Source organism: Nomia melanderi, chromosome 12 (assembly GCF_051020985.1).
Source record: "Nomia melanderi isolate GNS246 chromosome 12, iyNomMela1, whole genome shotgun sequence".
In the NCBI taxonomy this organism is placed as follows: Eukaryota; Metazoa; Arthropoda; class Insecta; order Hymenoptera; family Halictidae; genus Nomia; species Nomia melanderi.
Window position 1 is genome coordinate 803,211 of NC_135010.1, and position 23,562 is coordinate 826,772.

Below are 23,562 nucleotides of genomic sequence, written 5' to 3' on the forward strand. Positions count from 1 at the left end.
AATTTCGTGTACCGTTTCCACGAACAAATAAATTGTTAGGTGTTAAAATAGTATTATTCTCATTCTCCGTCGGCAGTAAAAATTACATCGATTCAACGATTTCATAATAGTTTGTATTTTTAAATCCATTCCCATTATTTCAGAATGATTAGTATCAATACGGTAGCTCTATGCCTCATTAAATACATTATTAGACAAACGAATAGTAACAAGTTGTATGGCGATAATAGTGACGCCATCAAACTCTTTGTGCTTGTCCTGGTTGTCGCTGTTATTTACAACGCCCTAACTACCATTGCGGTGTAAAGCCTTGCCTCACAGTTGTTCCCCGTATTATAAATATCCCGTTTCCTTAGGGCAAACGGATCCGTTTCATTTTCAACAAAAACTCACGTACCGTGCGACTAGCGAATACCGAGGACGCGCTTGGACCGCGCACGATAACGCGTATTGACAGCTGAAAACCGGGAAAATGAATTTTTCATAAATCATCAGTAAATGTCTATCGACGCTCCGCCAACCCGGCGATTCTTTACTAACTCTGCAAGTCAAAACAGCATTGCAAATCCGTTCTTATATTACATCTACCCTTCATCGAATAATGTCTTTTACGTATACAGTTAATAATGACAGATTTAGATTCTTCAAAATGTACTCAATTTTATTTTAATTAACACTAAAACTACCGGGAAATTAGAGTGACTTATCACCAATTTTTTTTATCAAAATTAGAATAATACGTTTCTTGAGATTCGAGTGGTGTCCTAGCCTTGTTTCTGTGCAAATATACGAATTTAATTGAAAATGTTTCGAAAACATGCCTTCATCATTTAAATACTTGCAATATAAAAATTCTCATGTGGGTCAGTTTGATCTGTCCGATGGTTTCAATGTTAATAAGTTACACGTGTGCGTGAAAAAGTGATGTATCTTCTACATTTGAAATTAATCCCATCGACTCCAGTGAGATTTTGAGGAAGTAAACTGCTCAAGTTCTTACTTCTAATATCAACAATAAATCGAGCAAACTCCAAGGTCATGATCGTTAGCAATCTGTAACATTCCATTCGCCGTTTGTTTATACATTGGACCACGTATTTGTTTTTATTGAAATAAAAGACCTTTAAATAGTAAATGCCAATGTAATCGCGTCAATATTAAAACTTTATCATATGCTTGATATAACAAATAATTACATGACTGGCAAAGTTATCGAATGAAACAGTTATTTGAATTTAAATCAGTAATTAATATCTACAAAAGCATATGACTTTATTTATTTTCGAAATACACACTAAGACAGTGAGATGGTTATCGCAACAAATGTTGAATTATTTCCAGGCGTTAAAGGTAATTAAAAAATTGTAATCCTTCGTGATATCTATTGTTTACACAATTGTTTACAATTTTATTAGCTACGTAGTTTATTTTTTTAAATATATTCGATTCTTCCAAGTTATTCTCCTTTTTTAAATTTATATTTTTTATTTATTCTTAAAATCACAACTTGTGTTTCTTTATATTTTTATTTATGTTCGTTCGTATATAACAAAGTATTAACTGTGGATAACGAATGGTCTTGGCGGCGTAATAATGAACTCCGAAACAATTCAACGTTAATTTCTTTTCTTATTTCATATTTTAAAACAAAATTGCTCATTGAATTTCTACATTCATATATCTGTAGGTTTTTTATTTAGTTTTATTGCTAACTTCTACAAAGTCACTCTTCAATACTATTCTTGTTTATCAGTGAAGGTTGAAATAAACTTGAATTTTATATACTGAGAAAGGATTAATGAGTAGATATGTATAAACAATATCTGTATTAATAGACCTTTGCATTGTTAACAACGTTTCGCGGTGACTTAAACTTTCATGTATAATACAATGAACATTTTCATGTTAAATACAATAATGGACGCTCATTTTTTAAACGTAATGAACATACACTATTTCACAAAATTAAAGGATCACTACGTACATTGTAATCGAAGAATTTCCGATTGAATTTTTGTAACCTTGTAACAGAATATGCATCATTCTGTTTGGGTGCATTACAAAGCGAAAAATTTCTTCTTTCGTTTCCTATATGTGATTTTTTTTGTGTAATGCTTTTCCCTTATGTAAAGCTACTTTTTCATTCCAAATTTTTTACGTTTCATACTGAAAGTATTAGGAGTACTCCTACATAACATAGCTAGAAATATTGTATAATAATTTTGTATTTAGTTTTCCTGTCTTTTTTGAAATTGTTTCATAAATGTAGTACATAAATACTGTTACTTGCTCAGTTAACACAATTTTAGTTCCGCGACGGGATAAAAATCATTCCTTTCTAAGCTTAAGTCGTGCAGCATTGAAACAATTTTGAAATTGTTTAATTTCAGAAATAGGTAATAAATCTATTATAAACATAAGCTGAAATTTGATTTATTGAAGGTCTGTAGGGAGGTTTTTCTATTGTTTTATAAGCACATTTTTCAAGTAGTGATTTGTATTCAAATAGTAAAACATAATTCATCTATTTCTGAAATTTATTTTACGAAGAAAAATAAAGAAAGAAAAAATATATAGAATAACATTGAACGTGCACAGTATTTTTTGGAAATGTATCATTATGTTTCTAGTATGAAAATACGTGATTTTCGTTTTTAGCAATTGAGTAATAAATAGTTGTACTTATTTTAACGCTTCAATATTAATCTTTATTTCTCTTCAAGTGAATTACAAGAAATGATTGACATTCGATTTTTATGTATGGTATCAACGCCTGTTGTGAAAAATTATTTCTCTAATACATTTATCAAGGTTTAATAAACAAGCATATTGTTTGTTACATTTTTATCTCGAATAGTAAAATTTACTTTCATACAGCAAATGTCAACAAACGAATTCGATTAGTTTCTATTTTCAGGAAGTGAATTATGTAACAAATTATTAAATACAATTTCGGTGTGTACAGTTTATATTCAACTTAAGCTAACAGAGGCTACGAGATTATCATCTAGATTTTGTAATGAAACTAATAACAAGTTCTGATGGAAAATTTTTGGGATAATCAGATTTAGTCGCAACATTATATATACCTTAAAAAGAACAGAGTGACATGAATAAGGTAAAAAAATCGGTAAGGAAAAATGTATAATAGTCTGGTATGTGTCAGCAATAATAAACCCTGTCACGTTTTATCCTATTATCTCTTTTATTAAATGAACATAAAGTATGTAACCAGAGTATATCCACGCAGCGCGGCGTGCAAGATGAAGCACGTGAATGTGTATAGTTACATATTTCCATTGTCTGCAGATATATGATAAAAAAACTTACATTAAAGCGTGCAAAAAATTGTTCCTAGTATCAGTTTCTTGAACTTTTCCTACATTTGCTGAATTCAGGGCTCAAACATTTTATTATTACTCTAACATATGATAGAAAAACTAAATGTTATAATGTATTATTTTTAAAGTATTTTTATAGATTCATAGTCTTAATTAACATATCTAAGTAGCGGTATTTGTATTATTATCATTTAAGTTTTACTTTATTTTTACTCAGCTAACAGATTGTGTCTAAAGCTAATATTTGTGTGCACACTTAGTTCCACTTTTATTTATTTAATTCTATGATAGGTAGCATTTTCATTACGGAATAGTTATATAAAAATTATTTAGAAGTGGTATAGAAGAATGTTTATTCTAATATATCTTCAGGCATCTTCCTGGTTTGACAGTTTAAGAATGTGTCAATATTTGAATCTTTTTTTAAAATAAAAGTAAATAACAAAACAATTGAAAATATTTGGAGTTTACGTATGACTTCGAAAAACAGGAAAACATTTTTCCATGTGAAAGTAATAATTCTGTTTAAAATCATAGTGGATGTGGCAACGCGAATCCAAAACAAATTTTTCTGCATGACAACCATAAAATCAACCACTACAGTTCTCCGAAACAAAAAAATAAACAAAGAACCCAACATCTGCATGAATGTAATAATCCTCCAAACAAGAAAAAGTAAAAAATACCGAACAATAACGAAGTCCGGAATAAATTGATTTTTATAAAAAAATTGCACATTTTGCAAAAATGTTCCAAATATTGATTTAAGATAGCTTAAACGAAGGTTTCTGCTCACCACAAAAAATCAAGTAAAGTGAATCATTGACTTGATTGGTGCATTAAAATTTTGTTACTATAGTATGGAATATGGAAGTCTATATTGTTACTAAATATTTAAATTGTCTACAGAGCACCTCAGTAATCGTAATATAACTGGAAAAAGGGTTATTTTTTTCGAAAACATAAGTCGATATTCTCGAATAAAGTTTCTGGATATGAAATTTAACTTTTTAAAAAAGTCGAGCATAAGAATTCATAAGATAAATACTAACAAAAGATATCCGGTAAGTAACACATCAGTTCTGATATATTAAATGTACAATTGGTTATTTCTTCAGCCTAAGAATTTGACTGCATTCGATTGACGTTAGTTTCATACTTTATTGGAGATATCACAATATTTATTCTAATTGCATATAACTCATCAATTATACAAGGTATTACAAATATGTTTATATATCATTATTTATATAGAGAGAAAAATATTTTTTAATTTTACCCAAACGAATCTTTGTATGAACTGTTTATCTTGGAGTTACTTCGAATTGTAAAAATAATTTTGTAAGTAGGAATAATGCAATCTGTATTTTATTATAATCGACGATTGCCCATTTTATAAAAAATACAACTGTGAACAAAAGCAACGTATACAAAAACATATTCACTGAATATTAACTTATACGTTATGTTCATACATTTGACAAATTTTATAAGGAATATCCCATTCTTCATTTGTGCTATAATTCCTGAATTAACTTGTATAATATTTTACAATTACCTATATTTTTAATGCTTTACGAGAGGGAGGGTCACCATTGTCCATGTTTTATAACGTGTAATGGGAAAACCCAATTATTACACATATGAATCAACTTAACAATTTACGAATATTCCAAATTTGAAGGAACTTTAATTTGTAAATAAAATATTGGCTAATTACATATAGATTTATTTGTCACTTTTATAAAGATCAAAACATCCATTTTACAGATAATTAGTGTTAAAGGATAGTAAAGAATTAAAGAATAGTAAAGAATAATAAAGTTCAAACTCAGATGTAACTAAGATTACAATCTCCTGCTTGCAAAGTGTAAAAACATATTCCCGACTGATGATTTTCAAGCGAAATACTTAACCAAACATCGTATACAATTTCCTGAAGAGTATAGTTAAATATGGTAAAGATCTCCTATTTAAATGTGTGCGGGTATGAAAGATATATGATAGAACTGTGTTGCCAATACTTAACAACAAATTTTTAAATGGCATAGAATTAAGAGACCGGTACTTTTCTGGAAAATGTAAATCTTAGCTGTCTAAACTTTTTTGGAAATGAAAAAAATCGAACTCCATGGGTCATTAAATTAGAAAAACTTTACAAAGTAGTGATGCCAAATATATAATTTTCCCAAAAATTCAGATGAAGTGGATGCTCATTGTAACTTAGTACTTGTAGGTAAAAGTGCATTTCTTATTTCCTACGAAAAAGTACAGCCGTTCAAATCCTTGTTTACAACTGTAGGTATTCCCATTCACTTGACCTACTTACAATAATTTGCGACTAATTAGTACTGACAAGCTTACAATAATTTGCCACTAATTAGTATTATTAACGCGCCGCCTTGACAAACTCTCGTCTAACCTTACGCGTCTGAAATTTTAAAGGCACGAACGCTTGCAAAGAGTCGACGAATAATACAAACTAACCAATTAACTGCGTTTGACGAGTGTACACGTCGTCTTAAAGCTTGAAGTGATACTAATTCTTTCAACAAGGAATTCTTTATTTTCTCAGATAAACATGGTTTCTTTTTTGTTTTGCTTTGGTTTTTCATTAAAACATACATTGCGCGCAAAACAAGAGAATTTTTTAACTAAATTCCACAATTAACCGGTTAAGATTCTGTCAAGGGGACGCGAAGGAGAAAAAAACGTAAGCAAACGCGTGTTACGGTGGAAGTCTAATAATTACTGTAAACAAAAGAGAACAGCAAATGCGGGGGAACACGTTGAACTTCGTGATGATGGAAAGCGCGCGAGGATCGTCGCTAATTAAGAGCAAATAACAACGACAAGGAAAAGAGAGCAGAAAATTACTAACAGGCAAATGTCGTGGTTCGAGGCACATAAGCTAGCAACTTAACGAACGATCCGAAACTGACGCTCTTAATACGTAAGGTCAACCGACGCCGAAAAAGACCTAAAACGTGTTCCCCCGGGACGATCGTTCAACCCTTCATCGTCTGCAGCGCGGCACGGGGGCAAAAAAAGTCAGTTCGCAGCCTGCACAGTTTTTCACGCAGCCGGAAAACGTGCCGCTGCTTACCGTATTTCGCGGGCTTTACCACCCCCGAACATCTTTTTGTCTCGAGTTCTTTCTTTTCTCGTCCCTCCTCGTTCTTCCGGTTTCGAATGTGTAAAGTGTAAACCCCACGCGATTTACATTGCGCGCTGGCGTGAACTTGTAGGACGCGTGTGCTTTAGCGTTTCCATGAAACAACGGAAGAAACGACGCCTGTTACTATCCTGTACACTCGGGAGTTTTCCAATTCGTAACTAAGCGACTCTTTGTCGCGTTTGTCTTTTTTCATTTTCGTTGACTTATTTACCTTCGGAGACTTTCCTCGATTGTCTTGCGCTCGAAGACGTTACAGGTTTCTGTGCCTTTGTTCCCGCGCTACGTTTCAATTTCGATGTCGAGCGACTTTGTCGTTTAACGCTGGCGTGACTTTTGTTGAATTCGTAGTTTAAGCTCGTTTGTCGCTATCTTTGTGGCACAGTATATTATCTTCAGTGCAATCTAATGGGAAATAATGGTATTCGCGAAATATTCGGACTGTAAAGCTCTTTCATTCTATTTTTATTTCCTAAGAATTCGTACCATCGTACATTTCTTTGAAATAATCTGATTTATATAAGAAGTTTCTTTGCTCGTTAACAAAATTAATAAATTATACATGAAATATGATGTTCATTCAATTGGCTTGATAAGTTTGTTTCATTGTATTTTACAGATTTATTTTTAACACGAATTTATAAGATTTGTTTTGATGAAATGTACAATATATAGCCTTTCTGTGGCGGGGGTAGAGAAGTGAACACTGTTTGTTTATTTGTTTTTGTACATTAATAACACGAGTCATTGATCACTCATTGGCCGAAGGTGGTAAATAAATTAGTTTAGGAACTAAGTATGTTTTCCAATACGACATGTGTAAAAAAATATAACTGGATAAATATAAAAGTTAACAACATTCTATTCTTTATTGATACATAATCAGAAGATGCCCTATAAGGAGAAGTATAATGAAATAGTCTGACTTGAAGCAAACATATTATGGATAGAAATTATGAATATGTACGTATCCAGTCGAAAATACAAAATAAAATTTCTTCATTTCAGATTCTGTGTTTGTGACAATCAAGATTAGAAAATTTGTAAAATATACGAACATGTTTTCAAATAAAACAAATTATAGGTTACCTGCTTAACAAGAAACTTATTTAATTATCCGATGAAAAAAACGACTCGAAAAATGTTCACAAAATTTGTTCAATTGATACCATACTTTCAAAGTAACCTGATTTAAAAATTTGTAGAGCACAGCTGCAGTCGACTAAATGAATTTCATTGTTCAGTTTTTACTTATTTTTGTATGGAGAATAATGGCTTTTCGATTTAATCTGGATTTAGCCAAGCGCATGTGCGCTCGATAAATATTCACGCATGATTTTCTCGAAAATGAAGTCTTAAACGAAGAAATTCTATTCCATGCTTTTGATTTATTTTTCAGACTCTTCTCGATTGAATTATCAATTGCTGGACATTTTACGCAAATGCATCAATTCAGGCCTTACAAATTTTAATCGTTTAATAACAAAGTAGCAGATAGATATTTTAATGAAATATAAGAATCGTAGTTTCTAATTTTCAACAATACCATTTCATTCAAACAATATCCAGTAAATAAATCCAACATGTTTAAAAAGAGCACAAAGAGATTGTTTAGTGTCACTGAAAATTCTGAACAATTTGAGGTATTTGAATGGTTTGAAAGAGTAATACCGTAAATGGAATACCGTAAGTGCAGTTTTGTTCAAGAAAAAAGCAAAGAATTTCAAGCGCATGATACTATTTTGTAAAAAAAGCATTTACTTTTTTATTTCATTTTATAGCTCTTGAATAAACCATATTAGAATAGACCTGATTTATGGTACTCAAATCAACATATGTACAAACGAAGTAACTCAATTTCAGAATAATATTAGAATGACTATTTATGTTGCAAGTTTTCAAAATCGTATTCACCACTAGTGACGGAACATTAAATTTATTAACATTCACATCGTGTAAAAGTGAAAGATCTGCTGCCTCGCTGATTACGAAGAGAATATAAGGTAGATATAGTGTAGTATGTGTGTGTGTGGGCAGGTTCTAGATATCGGAAGCGACGCTTGTAATTTTAAGCGCGAAAAAAGTGGGAAGGTTGACTTTGTCTTCAACGAGATTTGGTATAGAAAGTATGTGTGAATGCGAGCGGAACCAACTTGTCCTGTGTCGGAAACTTCGGATGCTGATATCTTGATAACGGCTTAAGCGATAAATTTCATTTTTATGGTTTGTAAATGTCAGAATGTGGGCTTTAAACACATGCCATTGAATATATAGGGTTCTATTTAAGAATTGTAACGTGACCTTTGCAGGACGTTTTAAAGTCACGTAGTATTTCATACCCTGAAACTTTTATTCGACATATTTGTTTGCATTCCTGATATTTCTTAAAATAATTTGGTGTTGTTGATTCGGTCCCTATAGATTTTGTTTAAACAAAATATATTTTTATCTGGGAAGTTATTGAGTTTTGAATTCATGTCTATTGAGTTTTTTTATTCAGTTTAATGAATTGTATACGCCTTATCACTTGTGCGCTATAAATTAGAAATACCTTGTATATATACATTTTTAATGAGATTATTAAAACTTACTCTTTTCAACGGAAAAACAAATACACAAAAATCTGTAACGTTTTCATTCGATGATTTGTGTAAATTAGGGATACATATACTATTAAGCTAATATGTTAAATTATGTGGCACTAGTAGGTTCATGTTTTAAGAGTAAATTTCTAAATATTATAAAGAAACTTTCAAATGGTTAAAATTGAATTTGATAAGCGTGGACTTTGGCCATAGGATCTGATGTGATTAAACTTTTTTCTTTAGAGAAGATGTTTACTGACAATTAATTATCCCTCCATAATCATGATAAATTATCTAATTAATGGTTGTGCTAATATTACGTTAGAGACAACTAAGAAACACGACTGTATCGCTTATGTCACAGAGTACTTGTAGTGTAAGCAATTATTCTAATGATATTTCAAAATTGAAACACTTTTTTCTACCTGAGACCAACTAAAAAATAAACAGAAATACTAACAACTACAAAAATAACAGAAGTTCTAATAGAAGTACTATTCAATTTAAAATTATGTATTTCTATATGTTTGGCACTTTTAAAACTAAAATGTCTATCTAAGTATTTTGATAAAAACAATATGTAAATACCTAGGTAATCGTAAAAAAAATATCTGATAGACATACTTTCACAAACAATTCTGTTTTATCGGTTCGAAGTTTTATTGCAAAGTTCTTAGTAGTGGCTCAAGTTCTTACCAAAAGGATTTTCTGGGTTACATTTCCTATGTATCCAATCTATGAACGCGTTAATCCTATGGGATCAGCGATCGTGTGTACTTTCGTTCCTTGTACGCTTCAAGAACATTTCTAATTGAAAGGAACAGAAAACAGTAAGGAAGTAAACAATTCTTAATTTTTGTCATATTTAAAAACTACGCTCTTCTAGTAAATAAACAACGTCTATTCTATCAATAACTCATACCAAAACTTACAAATTAAAACGGTTCACTAAATCACGAAAAGATACTCGACGAACACACGTGGAAAATGTAAATTGTCATTCGTAGACGTTATTTTAAATTTTATCATTCGCGATTGGCTGTACTGCTTTTAAATGTTGCTTTCATTGTAAAATCATTATTTTAACATATTCTTACTCCGATATGTAAATCATATCTTTTTAATTCTTAATTCATGTAAAAATTGTTTTATCTTTATGAAGCGCGTGTAAAAGTAAAAACGTAACATCATTTACAAAATTCTGCATTAAGTAAGCATTGAAAACACAAATTTCACCAAAGATGGTATGATTGCCAAAGAAGTATGACAGCAGAATCGGTGGATCCAAATTTAACGGAACCACAGTAATGTTAACACTAGAACTACCGTATCAGTAAAAATTACTGGTTTATTTATTTCGCAATTATTGATATCTTTAAAATATTGAATATTTGAAATGATTTTGAAAATAAATCGTTTCACTTGAATATTATAATAAATATCTGTCGAAACCGAAAATAATCAATTGTTACAATTTTTATAGAAATTACATGTTAATTGTATTAAATTCTTGGTGGTTCTAGTGTTAATTACCAATGCTACGTGCCACATGTTGCTTTCTTCGACAACATACTATAGAGAACATTTTCAACGAACGAATTCCCAAGTCGCATATAAAATGAAAGTACGATGGGGAGTTTTGTATCCTCGAGTGATTAGATCTCCTTTCGTGCACATTAGTACAAGTGTTTGAACTTTTCAACACTTTTATTATCATTCATTTTTCATTAGAATTATAATGTTAACATATTACAGAAGAATTGTATATTAAACTGTGGCTTGAAAAGTGATTTATAAGTTGTTGTTCATCCTTAAATTTTACGTTTTAGTATTTTCGTATTTATCATCGTTACTTCATAACAGGTGGCCATTAACGTGAACTGTATATTTCGTCAAAATATTTATCAGTTACTATTCGCTACATGAATTTCTGTTAGTCGGATACTTTATCCGGATTAAAAATATCAGTTATAGGCAACAAATTATTTTGTCTATTTATTCAAATAGGTTGTTCGAATAACAATGCAGATGGTTTTAAACGGATTTCCATTGATTCAATATATATTTCATCGACATAATGCGTTCGTACTTTTCTCTGCACCAATGGAAGGATTATTTATGTATCAGAGATAAATTTAGCAAAAAATAATTGGTTCTCTTATTCAATGTTTGAAAACAGAATTATAAAAGCTTGTATGAAAAGAATTTCGCAACATATGTAAAAAACAATAACAGTAATAATAATACTAATAATAATACTAACAGTCAGTATAAATAATGATTAAAAAATTGTTATTCAGAATTTTTCCTCGATTGTTTTTCTCTTCATTAGTACCGAATACAATTTTATTTGTTATTGTTTTCCATACTTACTCTTTACCCTGTAAAATTTTGTTCAACCGTGCTTTCATATGTATTGATGTGTATTTTACAATTAGCAAATTGCATATTTCGAATATATGAGAAAATACATGTTCGATAAATTGGATTTCATTGTTTCACAGATCTATTTAAGATTGTCTTTTCGATTGTGACTTGACAGTTAAACAGTAAAAGCTTTAAGAAACGGTCACGAAGCATTGAAGAAGAATGTATAGAAATTATTATACTTCCCAATACAAGTGTTGTAAGGCTACTTTTTTGAAAATATTTCAAAGGAATTGATTTTTGTTACTAATCCGTGATATCATCAGACACTGTGCAAGTTTTTTTATATTTGACTTAAATAAACGATGATTGAAAGGTATATAATGTCAACGAAACGATTCCGTAATAAATAACTAACGAAACCAACCTGTTGTACACTGTACTTCCGTGCCTAACAGAAAAAGACGCGATATCGACTAATTCAAAATATCGTATAATAATATAAGAGCGTTCAAATTTTAATTACAGGGATATTTAAAAATAAACGTTTGCATAGATTAATGGTTCTCAACTTGACCTACTGTACTTTTAATGGCACCATGTCCAATGCACGAAGAGAAGGAAATATATGAAGTATTCCTTATTTTACCTACTTATCAAACATCTGAATATCTTCTCCAGTTTGATTAATATGAGAAATGTCTCTAATGCAGATTAAGTTATTTTGAAAGAGAAAAGTGGTAAATGCATATTTTTTTAATGATCATTTTCATCCAACATTTTTAGTTTAAAGGTATTTTTTACCAATAAAGTATAATTTTTTATAATATCTTATAATTTATGTTAAAGTGTATTTTAATATGTAATATTTACATATAATATTTATTAATTATTACATACAATTAATATAATTCATATAAATACATTATATATATACACATATATATATATGTGTATATATAATGTATATATATATATATATATATATATATATATATATATACATTTTTGTTAAGTAGTAAAGTTATTATATTACAAATGCTGAAAGTCATGTCTATTGGAGCTAATACATTGTTTGAAACGAAAAATCGTTTAGACTACGTGTGAAGTATTCTTTGTATAATAAAATATAATGGAAATATTCAGGTGTTCAGTCTTAGTTGGAATATTTTGAACAATGAAGGAAGAAAGATGTATTTCTGAGTAGCTTTAATGTTTCTGTTGCCATTTACAAAAACGGGATTAGTGGAAAGGGCTTTCCGCTGTTATACCTATATAAAAATAATAAATGACATAAGCTGAATGTATGTACTTCCAGATTAAAGCTTTTATCTAACATCAGTTGAACGTCCTTTAAAATTATGCATCTTACAAGAAGATGAAAGATTGTTCAAATTAACACATTTGTTTCACCAACAGGCATAATTTTTTATAGCAATGGTTTCTTCTTGATTTTTAATTGCCAATTTGCCGATTTTTAATAACGTAAATCTTAAGAATCTTTATTTATTAACACTAAAACTACCGAGCAATTAGAGTGACTTATTTACAATTTTTATACAAATTAGAATAATACGCTTCTTGAAATACAAATACCACAAAATATAGTCCTGTATCTGTACAAATGCACAAAAGTTTAAAATCTCTCACAAGAATGCCTTCATAATTTAAATACTTGCAAAATGAAAATTCTTAAGTGAGTCAATGTGACTCGTCCGGTAGTGTAGTGTTAAACCTGTCTCAACGTGAGTATACACGTCGTCTTAAACTTTGAAATAATACTAATTCTTTCAACGATAAATTATTTATTTTTTCAGATAAACATGTAATTCTCTTTTCTTTTACTTTGGTTTTTCATTAAAATAAACTCTAAGTGTATTCGTCCTGCGTTTGACCAATACACGCCTCATTATTTGATTTTATTGCACGCAAAACGAGAGATTTTCCAAACGAAATTCCACAGTTAACAGATTAAACAAGTCTTTTCGGCACCAAATACTCGTATGCGACAGTCTATCTCAGCGTATATTGGGCGTCTTTTCTTGCCTTCAATCATCTCGGCGGGAAATAACTTTTCTATGCTCATTTATACGCGCATAGAACTCGCACATGGGAACAAGTTGTACGGTAAGACAACAGTTTATCTTGCCGCAGTATGGAAGGCAGTTAGAAAGGATGGGAAGGCATGTAGGATTGAAGATAGAGTGAGAGATAGAGGGGTAAGGGGCGTGGGGGAATAAGAGTTCAGATGGTAGAAAAGTGAAGGGGTGCGACGAAACGCGACGCGACCGCGGGAAATCGCATGCAACGCGACCTACTTCGAGGAACAGTAGGAATTCTGGATTCGTTATTAAGAAAACTTCGGAGCTGGCCGGCCGCTTGCCGGTATGAATTTTCCGGATCTCGAGGGGGAGCTTGAGAATCTGTAAATGGGGGGTACTTGAGGTTGTCAAATTTATTTTTGTCGCGCGGCTAAATTTGTAATGCCGCGCCACTGCCACCACATTTCTCTTTCTTGAGAAATTCGCTGGCGATTTCTCATTTTAACGACAATTAGATTTTGCAGATCGATTTCATTCGCTAAAACTCTATAATGTATAATGCATGCGACTGTTCCAATGGTTTTCTGAATGTGACAAGTTTAATCGTTGTTTGATTCGAGAGTTTTTGTACGGTCCATTCGTAAAGTGAATTATGATATTCGGTGATTAATAATTCCCCCCTATCTGGAAAAGGAGGTGTTTGCATTGTTATAGTTGATATTGATTAATTATAAATGATGGATTGAATTTCATTTAACAGATGCATAGTGTACAATTTTAGCCAAGTAGATTTAATATATGACTGATACCGTGGCATTTAGAAAATTTTGTATAATAGAACCTCGATATATGGAGTGGTGAATAAAGCTTATTCATCGTATTTGATTTTCAAAAAAGAAATTATTGTATCGTTGGGATAATGTGAACTTACTTTTCGGGAAATTTATTTATATTTCGTAAGAAATAGTTATTAATAACTATAATTAGGGAAATCGTAAAATTAATTACCTGACAAACGCAGATTAAGATGTTTCAATAGTTTTCAGTCATTCTTCTTCACAACTTCTATTATAGTCGAAGCTTTCTTATTCAAATCTACCAGAAAAATCTCTAATACCAATGACTATCTTTTCTACATACAAAAATGTGCACTTTCAAATTTTAAATACAAAGAATTTGGAGTAGAGTTTAATTATCACTCTGTATGACTGCGATTAGAAAGTGTTAAAGAAAAGCTTTACAGTAAAAGTGAAATTTCTTATTCCTAAATGCAAAGCTAATTTTTTTATAGCAAAATATGAATTATTACCAGAGTAATAAATTTAAGTAACAGAAAATTATCATTTGAGGGACCAAATTAAAAAATATTCATTCAACCTGTACTTATGCACCTCTGAAAAATGTAATGTAGTCACGAAAGTTGGTACTTTATGGACTGTACACATGAACATGAAAGAAATTTGAAAAAAATATATTAGCATATTTTTGAATAAATCGTTGTAACGGATAATTTTCTTTCACCTTGATTGAGGCTTATCATTTTTTAATCAAGTAAATTTTCACTGATAAATTAATATAAGTTGGTCTCAATCAGTCTATAGTTCTTTAACTTAAACGAAATATCAATTTTAATCCTGGTCAGAAAACTTTTAATATTCATTTTTTATAATGGAATTAATACATATATATTAATTTTATCGTGTTTTCTTAATTCCCTAAATTTTTAATGCGTTTTTTTAAATTTCATTTATACTAGACAGTAACAACAAAATGAATTAAATAATACATGAAAGAAGAATTTTTTAATGTATAAGTTGAATACTATTTTTTATTCGAAACCACGTGAACTGACAGGCAAGTTCTTGTCCGAAATTAAGAAAATGCCTGAATGCTTTTCTGGAAAAGTTGAAACTACGCATTGCACAACGTTATTCTTTGCGGTCTTTGAAAGCAAATTCTACGTGAACGGAGAAAATCAAAAACGTGCGGTGTAAGTTTGTCTTATGGGACCTTGCATTCGAGAAAATCGAATTTGAATATTCATGAAACCAACATTATCTTTCGAACAGCATACATGTAACTGTGAATGACAAATTCTCACTGCTCCTACTTGCAATAACCAGATAGAATAGATACTTTCCCTATTTCTCAGTTTATGCGCGCATGGGAATCTATTTTCAAAATATTTAAATATTTGGTTTTTCAAGGAATAATTTGAAGAAAAAATTTTTAAAAAGCCCCTTCGAAATCCTTAATTTTAAGATAAATCATATTTAATAAGTCTATGATGATTAAATTAATCTAAAATATTGTATAGGATCATTCGACGATTATTTTAATTGATTATAGGTATACGGTTTTTAAGAAAATGTGTGAGAGAAATTGTATTTGAGAAAACAAAATTTCATATGAAAAACTTAACTTCGATTTATTAGTTTATGATATATTATTGCACAAGAAATAAAACCGTGCCTCCTTTAATGTTTGTATATGTTGAAAAAAATTAATATATGGATAATAAAATTATGCAGTATTTAAATTGTGTTTATTAAATTCATTTTAAGGTATACTTCAACTGTGATTTCTACGAATATTAGTAACGGCAAAGTATTTCATATCAATTATTATACATTAGAAATACGCTTTTGATAAAGGACTATTGTTTAAGGCACTGGAAACAAATTAATATCTAGGTTCATTAATATAAACTTTAATTATGATTGTGAATTACTTTTCTTCTGATCTGCTATTTAATAATGTAAAAAAGTTATTTTTCACCATGGTAACGACACTGTCAAAAATCTTTGCATGTTTATTAAAATGTCATGAAATATAAAGATTGGTTTAGTTGCAACTATGCCATAGTAACTAAAAACGTTTCAGTGTGTTCCACTTTCTAAGTAAACAGTATTGGAAACTTCGTTTTATACTTACATACTGTTCTCTATAAATGTAGATATGGCGGTTCAAATTAATTATAAATTATGTTTAAAAAATAATGTAAGAATATAAATGCAACGCAATTCGTTGATTTTATTATTACTTTCCAGGGTAGAGCTAAAGCGTGTTTTGCACACATCTTTGTCTTTCCAAAACTTACAAGGAGAAGTAGAGAACTTGGAAATTCATAAAATTATGAAATGTTGTGGGTAAGTGAGTTATATGCCTAACACATTGCAATATTTTTTCGTTCCGAATTTCATTTTGAATGGGTGAAACCACCCCTTGAGAAAAACGCAAATTTTTCTTGCCCGTGAAAGCGTAATCTTGAAAGCGGCAAGAGATAATAAAAAAGTTTAAACAAAAAATACATTGCTCTTTTACGTCTATAAAATTACAAAATAAAATTTCTCAAAAATTCAAATTTTTCAAAATTTTGATTTTGAAAATGATTGGTTTGAAAATTTTATTCTATAATTTTATAGACGTGGAAGAACAATGTATTTTTTAAAACTTTTTTCATTATTTCTTACCGTTCTCAAGATAATCCGCGGAAAGAAAAATTTGCATCTTTTTTAAGAGATAGTTTCACCCCTTCAAACTGAAATACGGCAAGAAAAAAATTGCGATGTATTAGACTTGACTTACTCTACTTACACCCAATGTTTCATAATTTTTTGATTTTCTGGGTTAGATACTTTTCCCTGTTAGTGATCTTTAAGGTTTTCTGTTTTAGCTACGTCGTTAATTACGTGTCTTAAGTCTCCTTCATTGTTCCTTGCAATACATTCTCTAGCATTGTATCGCAATCCACTGTTGTTCAACTTTCCGATTGGACACTTCTTTTTGTATTATCGATCAGTTTGCGAATGAAGACTGACTAGTTAATGAGAGTCTTGATGAAGAAATTTAATATCGCTCGATATTACGGTTCACCTATATACAATAAGCGGCCTTGTTCAGAGAATTGCATGGTAAAGACAACGCATACACCGTGTATTCTGCTTAGAAACAAATTTCGCTTTATTAATTCTGCCGAGAAAATTTTATTGAACTTTATGCGCCCAAATCCCACTGTCAACAAAATAAGACACGTAGTGTATCTTAATATTTTCTGCTCCCTTATTGTACGAAACCAATAAAGCTGGCAGACAATGAAGTCCTTACTCTGGTATTTTACTAATGAAATACATGACTGATAAAAGTTGTGAGAAATGCAGTACTTTATTGTTTATTATTTGAACAAGTGCTCTTATCGCTATTCGAGTATACTTTTGTGCAAATGTTGATTTTTATAAAATAATGTTAAGAAACGACTATTAAAAAACAATTTACTTAGTCTATATAGTAATGATCACGAAATGTACATAAAATTAATATTGCATAAGATTTTCTCAATTTTTCCAAAATAAATAATACATTTTCAATCTAATCGTTATGAGGTATTTCACCATACATACAATTTTCAAATCTATATTAACGAACCTTTTAATGATTTTGAAGGATATTCTTTTTCAGTTACATTATATAGAAGGTAGGAATAACATTCATACCATAATATGGGAATAAAAAAGATTCAGTGTATTTACAAGCGCGGAAAGTAGGCAGTAATTTAAATTTTCTGAAAGAGATGAAGGGTAAATATCCTTTCAAATTTACACAGGCATACAACATAGTCTGTGATAAAAATCATCATGCAGCCGTAACAATTAATGCCGTGGTACGTTATTTTATCTTTAAATGGTCTTGAATATGTTTAGAAATAAATGAAGCCCATTGCATGTATAACCAATATTAATAAACTGTGACTGTGTTCGTCGAATAAATAATAATAAATAATTTTCTTCCATAGAAATACGAGAGATAGATATTTTTTTACAAAATCAATAAACCTGGAACTCGGAAACGATACTGTAAAAATTATGTAATTTTATATAATATAAATGTGCTCTACGTTCCGCTGAAAACGTTGAAGTGATCCTTCGCTTACCACGCTTGGAGTGGCACTAGACTTCTTTTTACTCGTGTTTAATAAAAATTCTCTTCATGCAATAAAATTCAAGAAAAAAGTCATCCCGATGATGTCATATATCTTCTGGTTCTGATTTTAATTAGGAACTGCCTAAAATGTTGTCAACTTTATTCCTGTTTAAACGATTGGTTTCTATTAAATATAAACAAGTTATAATGATAAAGTATTTCAATTTTTTTTATAAATGCAGCGAATTATCTTTTCAATAAGCGTCCAATTCAGACTACTTCATGAAATTAATTTTAGCCAACTGTTTGAAATGTGGCAGGCTTTGTGGTTGCACACTGTGAATATATAAAATGACGTATGTAGACACTTTTGATTTAATACTACGTGTCGCAGTTAACAACTGTTTTATTCGTTTTCGATTGAAATTTCCAAACAAGTTTATTAGAAGTGATTTTCTTATAACCGTACCGAGAATCGGTCAAATCACCGAATTTAGAATTTTGTGTTTTTTTTCGTTCATTTAACTTTATATCAATTTCTATATTTCTATATTATTCAATTAATCAGTTTCTCCATTCTTTTCCTTTTGTTTTTGTTTTCAGTAAAAATACTGTATCATCTAACTTGTTTATATTTATTATGTAGTTATTTGACTGGTTATACTAGGAAAAGTGTCGGTACAGTTAGTGTTAATAATAAAGTTTTGTAAGATATCCGACGAATTAACATTTCAATCCAAGATTAACTACATTAGCAACCAATGTATTATCGACTATCAAAGGAAAAACCGAATTCATCAATTTATTTCCAATGTGTTTCTGAAAAATTTTGATATATTTCTAAAATACGTATCTATAACATATTAAATATAGCTTCTTCATAATTTGAAAGGTGTAAAGATATAATATATATTATATATGTTACGGTATAGATACATAGTGAGATGATGTACACATTTTTCGGCAAATGTATAGATTTGCTTACAAGTGAAGTAGAAATAGATTTTACATAATGAAATTTAAACTGTATCCACATTATCCGTAAAATGTGCGCTGTAACTTCACTACTTTGGAAAATGTGAAATTAACGGAGAGAAAATGAATAATGACGTGTTACGAACCTACCTATAAAAATAATAAAGAGAAAAATAGTGGTTAAACATATATTTTCAAACAGTAATTAATCACAAACAGATTTTTATTGCACTTCACAAATGTAAATAAATAATCATTACATTTTTAAGAAAGAATTTAATAATAACTACAATTAATATAAGTAGAACTATTTATATAATTTAACTCTCGAATCCAACTCCTTTAAATATACATAAAAGAAAAACCAAATTGAACTGAAAATATACATATAAGTATTTTAAAAACATAAGTAATATTTTTCACAGAAATGCAGATAACATTTAGCGTTCAAAGATTTGCCAATGAACTATGTTCAAAGTGTATACAATATACTTTTTCCTCATTTCCAGGGGCAAATTGTATTGAATGTACAATTCACACAATATACATTTACCAAATGAGGTCATAACAGTATATATTTGTCATGAAATGTATACATTATTCTGAATACACAGTTATACCATAACATATATACTATATAAAGTTGTATGTGGTAAACAATACAAGTTATATCTTCGATATGTACTCCGTCAATGCTAATTCAATGACTTAAGCTTGTGCGATTAACACACATCAAAAATATGAAACCTTATTCGTTTATGTCTTTAAAAGAACATAATTATATTAAAGTTTGTTTTAAACTAATTATTCTTATCACATAAAAATCTATAACGTTCTAAAAATCTGTTACCAAAATACAAACATAATAAACTTGCTCTAAAATTATGTTTTGATATGGTAATGATTACTAACATATTCAAATTGTGTATTTCTCCTTTCATGGACCTGTATATACGTACAGTAATTAATCGGTTTATATTAATAATAATCGGCTATTACTAACACTAACCAAATAAACAGGCCAAAGTGATTAATTGATAAGAATTTATCGCATAAACGGATAACTATTAATAATTCATAACTATCTTCGGTAAGTGTAAGGAAAGGAGAGCTTTATAGTTATCATGTGTAGTATAATGTTGTCAATAAAAATTATTTTCTTGAAAATTTTTTGTCTGGAAATAAGATATGTACAGTTTGTGTTTTGTATTAATTTATATAAAATTTTGTCATATTTATATAGTACAATTTTATCAATAGGTATTATTTTGTCAAAACTTCTTTCTATATAATTAAATAAGTAATTTATATCCAGGTGAATCTATAATTTTTGTTTTGCACTAATTTATTTTAAAAAAGGCCTACTTTCTGTAGTATAGATATACCAATAAAAATTATTTTGTCAGAACTTTTTTCTATATAAAAATAAAGAATTAATTAGTTTATTAGTTTATAAATAGTAGAAAATAATACAAAAAATTTTTTTTATTAAATGTACCAAGCTATAATTATTACAGTTTATTATTTATATTTACGAAAAGACGCGGACATTGTTAATAATGGCCGGCCATTATTAATACAAACCAAATGTATTATATTAACCATAACATGTACATAATGAATCTTGATGTGTCTGTTGATGTATTTTTTGCCACGATTACTGTTGTGTACGCGTTTTCTATTCGAAAATCTTATAGTGAAACCCGTACGTCGCACGCCGACTTAACTTTGTGCGAACTGTTTGGAAAGTGGACTGTATCTAATTACTTCAGTGAAAAATACTTTAGTGTTTATTTTCGGTTAGTTCAATAATAATCGTCAGCGGCGAGAGTGTACAACGACGTCTATGTTCCGTCTCGTGTCTAGTTCAAAATTTTTCTTGTGTCTCCCGTCTCTGTACCTTGCGTGGGTTTTTATAAACCTTTTCTGGTAGGGGTGTACAAAATTTGTCTGAGTGGGAATCAACCGGTGATCCTGGAGGGGATTGCCGATTGCAGCCCCCGGGTGACCCACGCAAGGGTCTTGAACGTTCTTGACACTGACCATAGCTTTTATTTCTGCTATGGTAAAAAATACTCAGGGCTCCAATGTGCCTCGCAGAAGGTGTCGTCAATAACCCTCCTAAAGAGATTTAGCGACGCGACAATTACTATAATATTTCATGGCTTCATACCCCGAAGTAACCTTACATGCACATTACGCGAATAGATTACAGTGGATTGTGGATCTTCTATACTGTGTTTGAACTATTTGATTTGGTGGTTCGCTTCGACGTGTTCTTGTTACTATGTTCTTGCAAAGTCAGTTTCCAAATTCCTCTTGCTGTAAGTGGGGTAAATCTCGGAATTCTGTGTCAAGGATGTTATCAAAGTATTCTCATGTAGAAGTACTTTACTTGATACGTTTGATTCATTTCATTACAAAACTATTTCATTGAACACTGGACTTTATTAGCATCCTGTAACCACTCTTTAACCCTTTAATATCTGGATATGTATTGTTTCCTCTAAATCAAAGAGAGGATCAAGAACAGCTGCTTTCAAGTCAAAATAAATCTTTTCAGTGAAATAAATAAGATAAGCACTAATAATAATAATTAGCACTTAAGCTGTCAACTATAAGAGAAGATGCTCGTTCGGAACAATTTTTATCTTTAAGGGGTATTTTAGTTTTCCGGCAATTTAAAATGTTCGTGGTACCTATGTGTATCATTTGGAACGAAAAGGTTAAAGAATCCCAATTAATAAGCTTCGAATAACCTGAAAACACAAATATTTAAAAATGTCTCACATGTCTTGAAGATTAAATAATGTATATATGTCAGAATGAATAATTAAAATCTCAACGGTTATGTTACTGATGTATCTATAAAAAAACACACTAGTTGTAAGATGAAAGAAACCAATATTTTGGTAAACATAGATTTTTTCTTACAGAATTGTAGAATTTATTGATAATTCTAATTTTTGCTGCTGAAATAAGGTTTTCAAAGCATTCTACATTCATGCAGAAAATATACGTGCATTAAGGTCACTTCTATTTTAGATATTATATTTTACACTCATAGTTTTTTTATGTATTTTTGTATTTGCCTTATTGATATTTTGTTAATTGATAGATATTGTGCTTATAAAGAATTACGTTTCATTACATTTCCACTTCTGTTTTTCAAAAAAATAAATCTTCCAAAGTATAAAATTGACATGTAAAATTGTGATCAAAGCTGTTATTGTTGTAGATTTAATATTTACGGTACGCAGTGCAGTGTGAATATTAAGAAAATACTTTCATTTTACTACATTATTTTACACATTTGTAGACTTCATAAGAAATATGACTCAGCATAACGCAATAAATTAAACTTAAAATGAAGTAATTCTTTTAAATAAGTTTAATGAAACAGTTTATTTTATTTCTATCCTGATAGACCTTCTGCCACTTAAATAACGCCATATTATTTCAGTCAGAATTTGTCCAAGTTTAATAATTTTCCTGTCTAAACAATAAAAAATATATGAAATAATTAAAATGTTCATCAGTAATACTCTCCAATAGCATTTTTCAAAAATAAATCTGCCAATTTTGAAATATCGTAAAATATATTTTAATATTAATGAGTCACAAAGATTTCTATTTGTTTCTGACTAAAATAGCCATTTATTGAATTTTTAATTGTAAATTATAAAATATTGTTATTCGCAGCTTTTTGTGTCATAGTGTCTAACGAAAAACTATCCTTCTGACTAGTAACTACTCAAAAACCTGCGCTGTATTTTACTGGCTCAATCGGTCAAGATATTTATCACATTCGCCATTACGAGTTGGGAATTATATAAACTCGCCGGTTAATTTGATAAATATTCTAGAAATCATCACATTTATTACACTTAGTGGTAATTATACATAATAACCGGCAATTATACATAATCAACGGATTAATCACATTTATCGTAACATATAGATGCTAACTAAAATAAACATTCGTTGTTTAAATCACTTTTACAGCTGTGGTCAGTGGAAAGTGAAAGTGATTATTCTGTATGGATAGTTGGATTTCATGAAGTTATAGATTACTATACACCATATTATCATCTTTGATACAATTCACAGTCTTCATTATGTAGTACTTTCATTGAAAGAATTCAACTTCTCCACAA

General features: G+C 29.8%; 1 protein-coding gene across 4 annotated transcripts in view; it reads left to right on the forward strand.

Moving 5' to 3' along the window:
• The window catches only part of LOC116426221 (lachesin), a 363,880-nt gene that overhangs the window by 1,454 nt on the left and 338,864 nt on the right, over positions 1-23,562 (forward strand). The gene's annotated exons all lie outside the window — the stretch shown is intronic.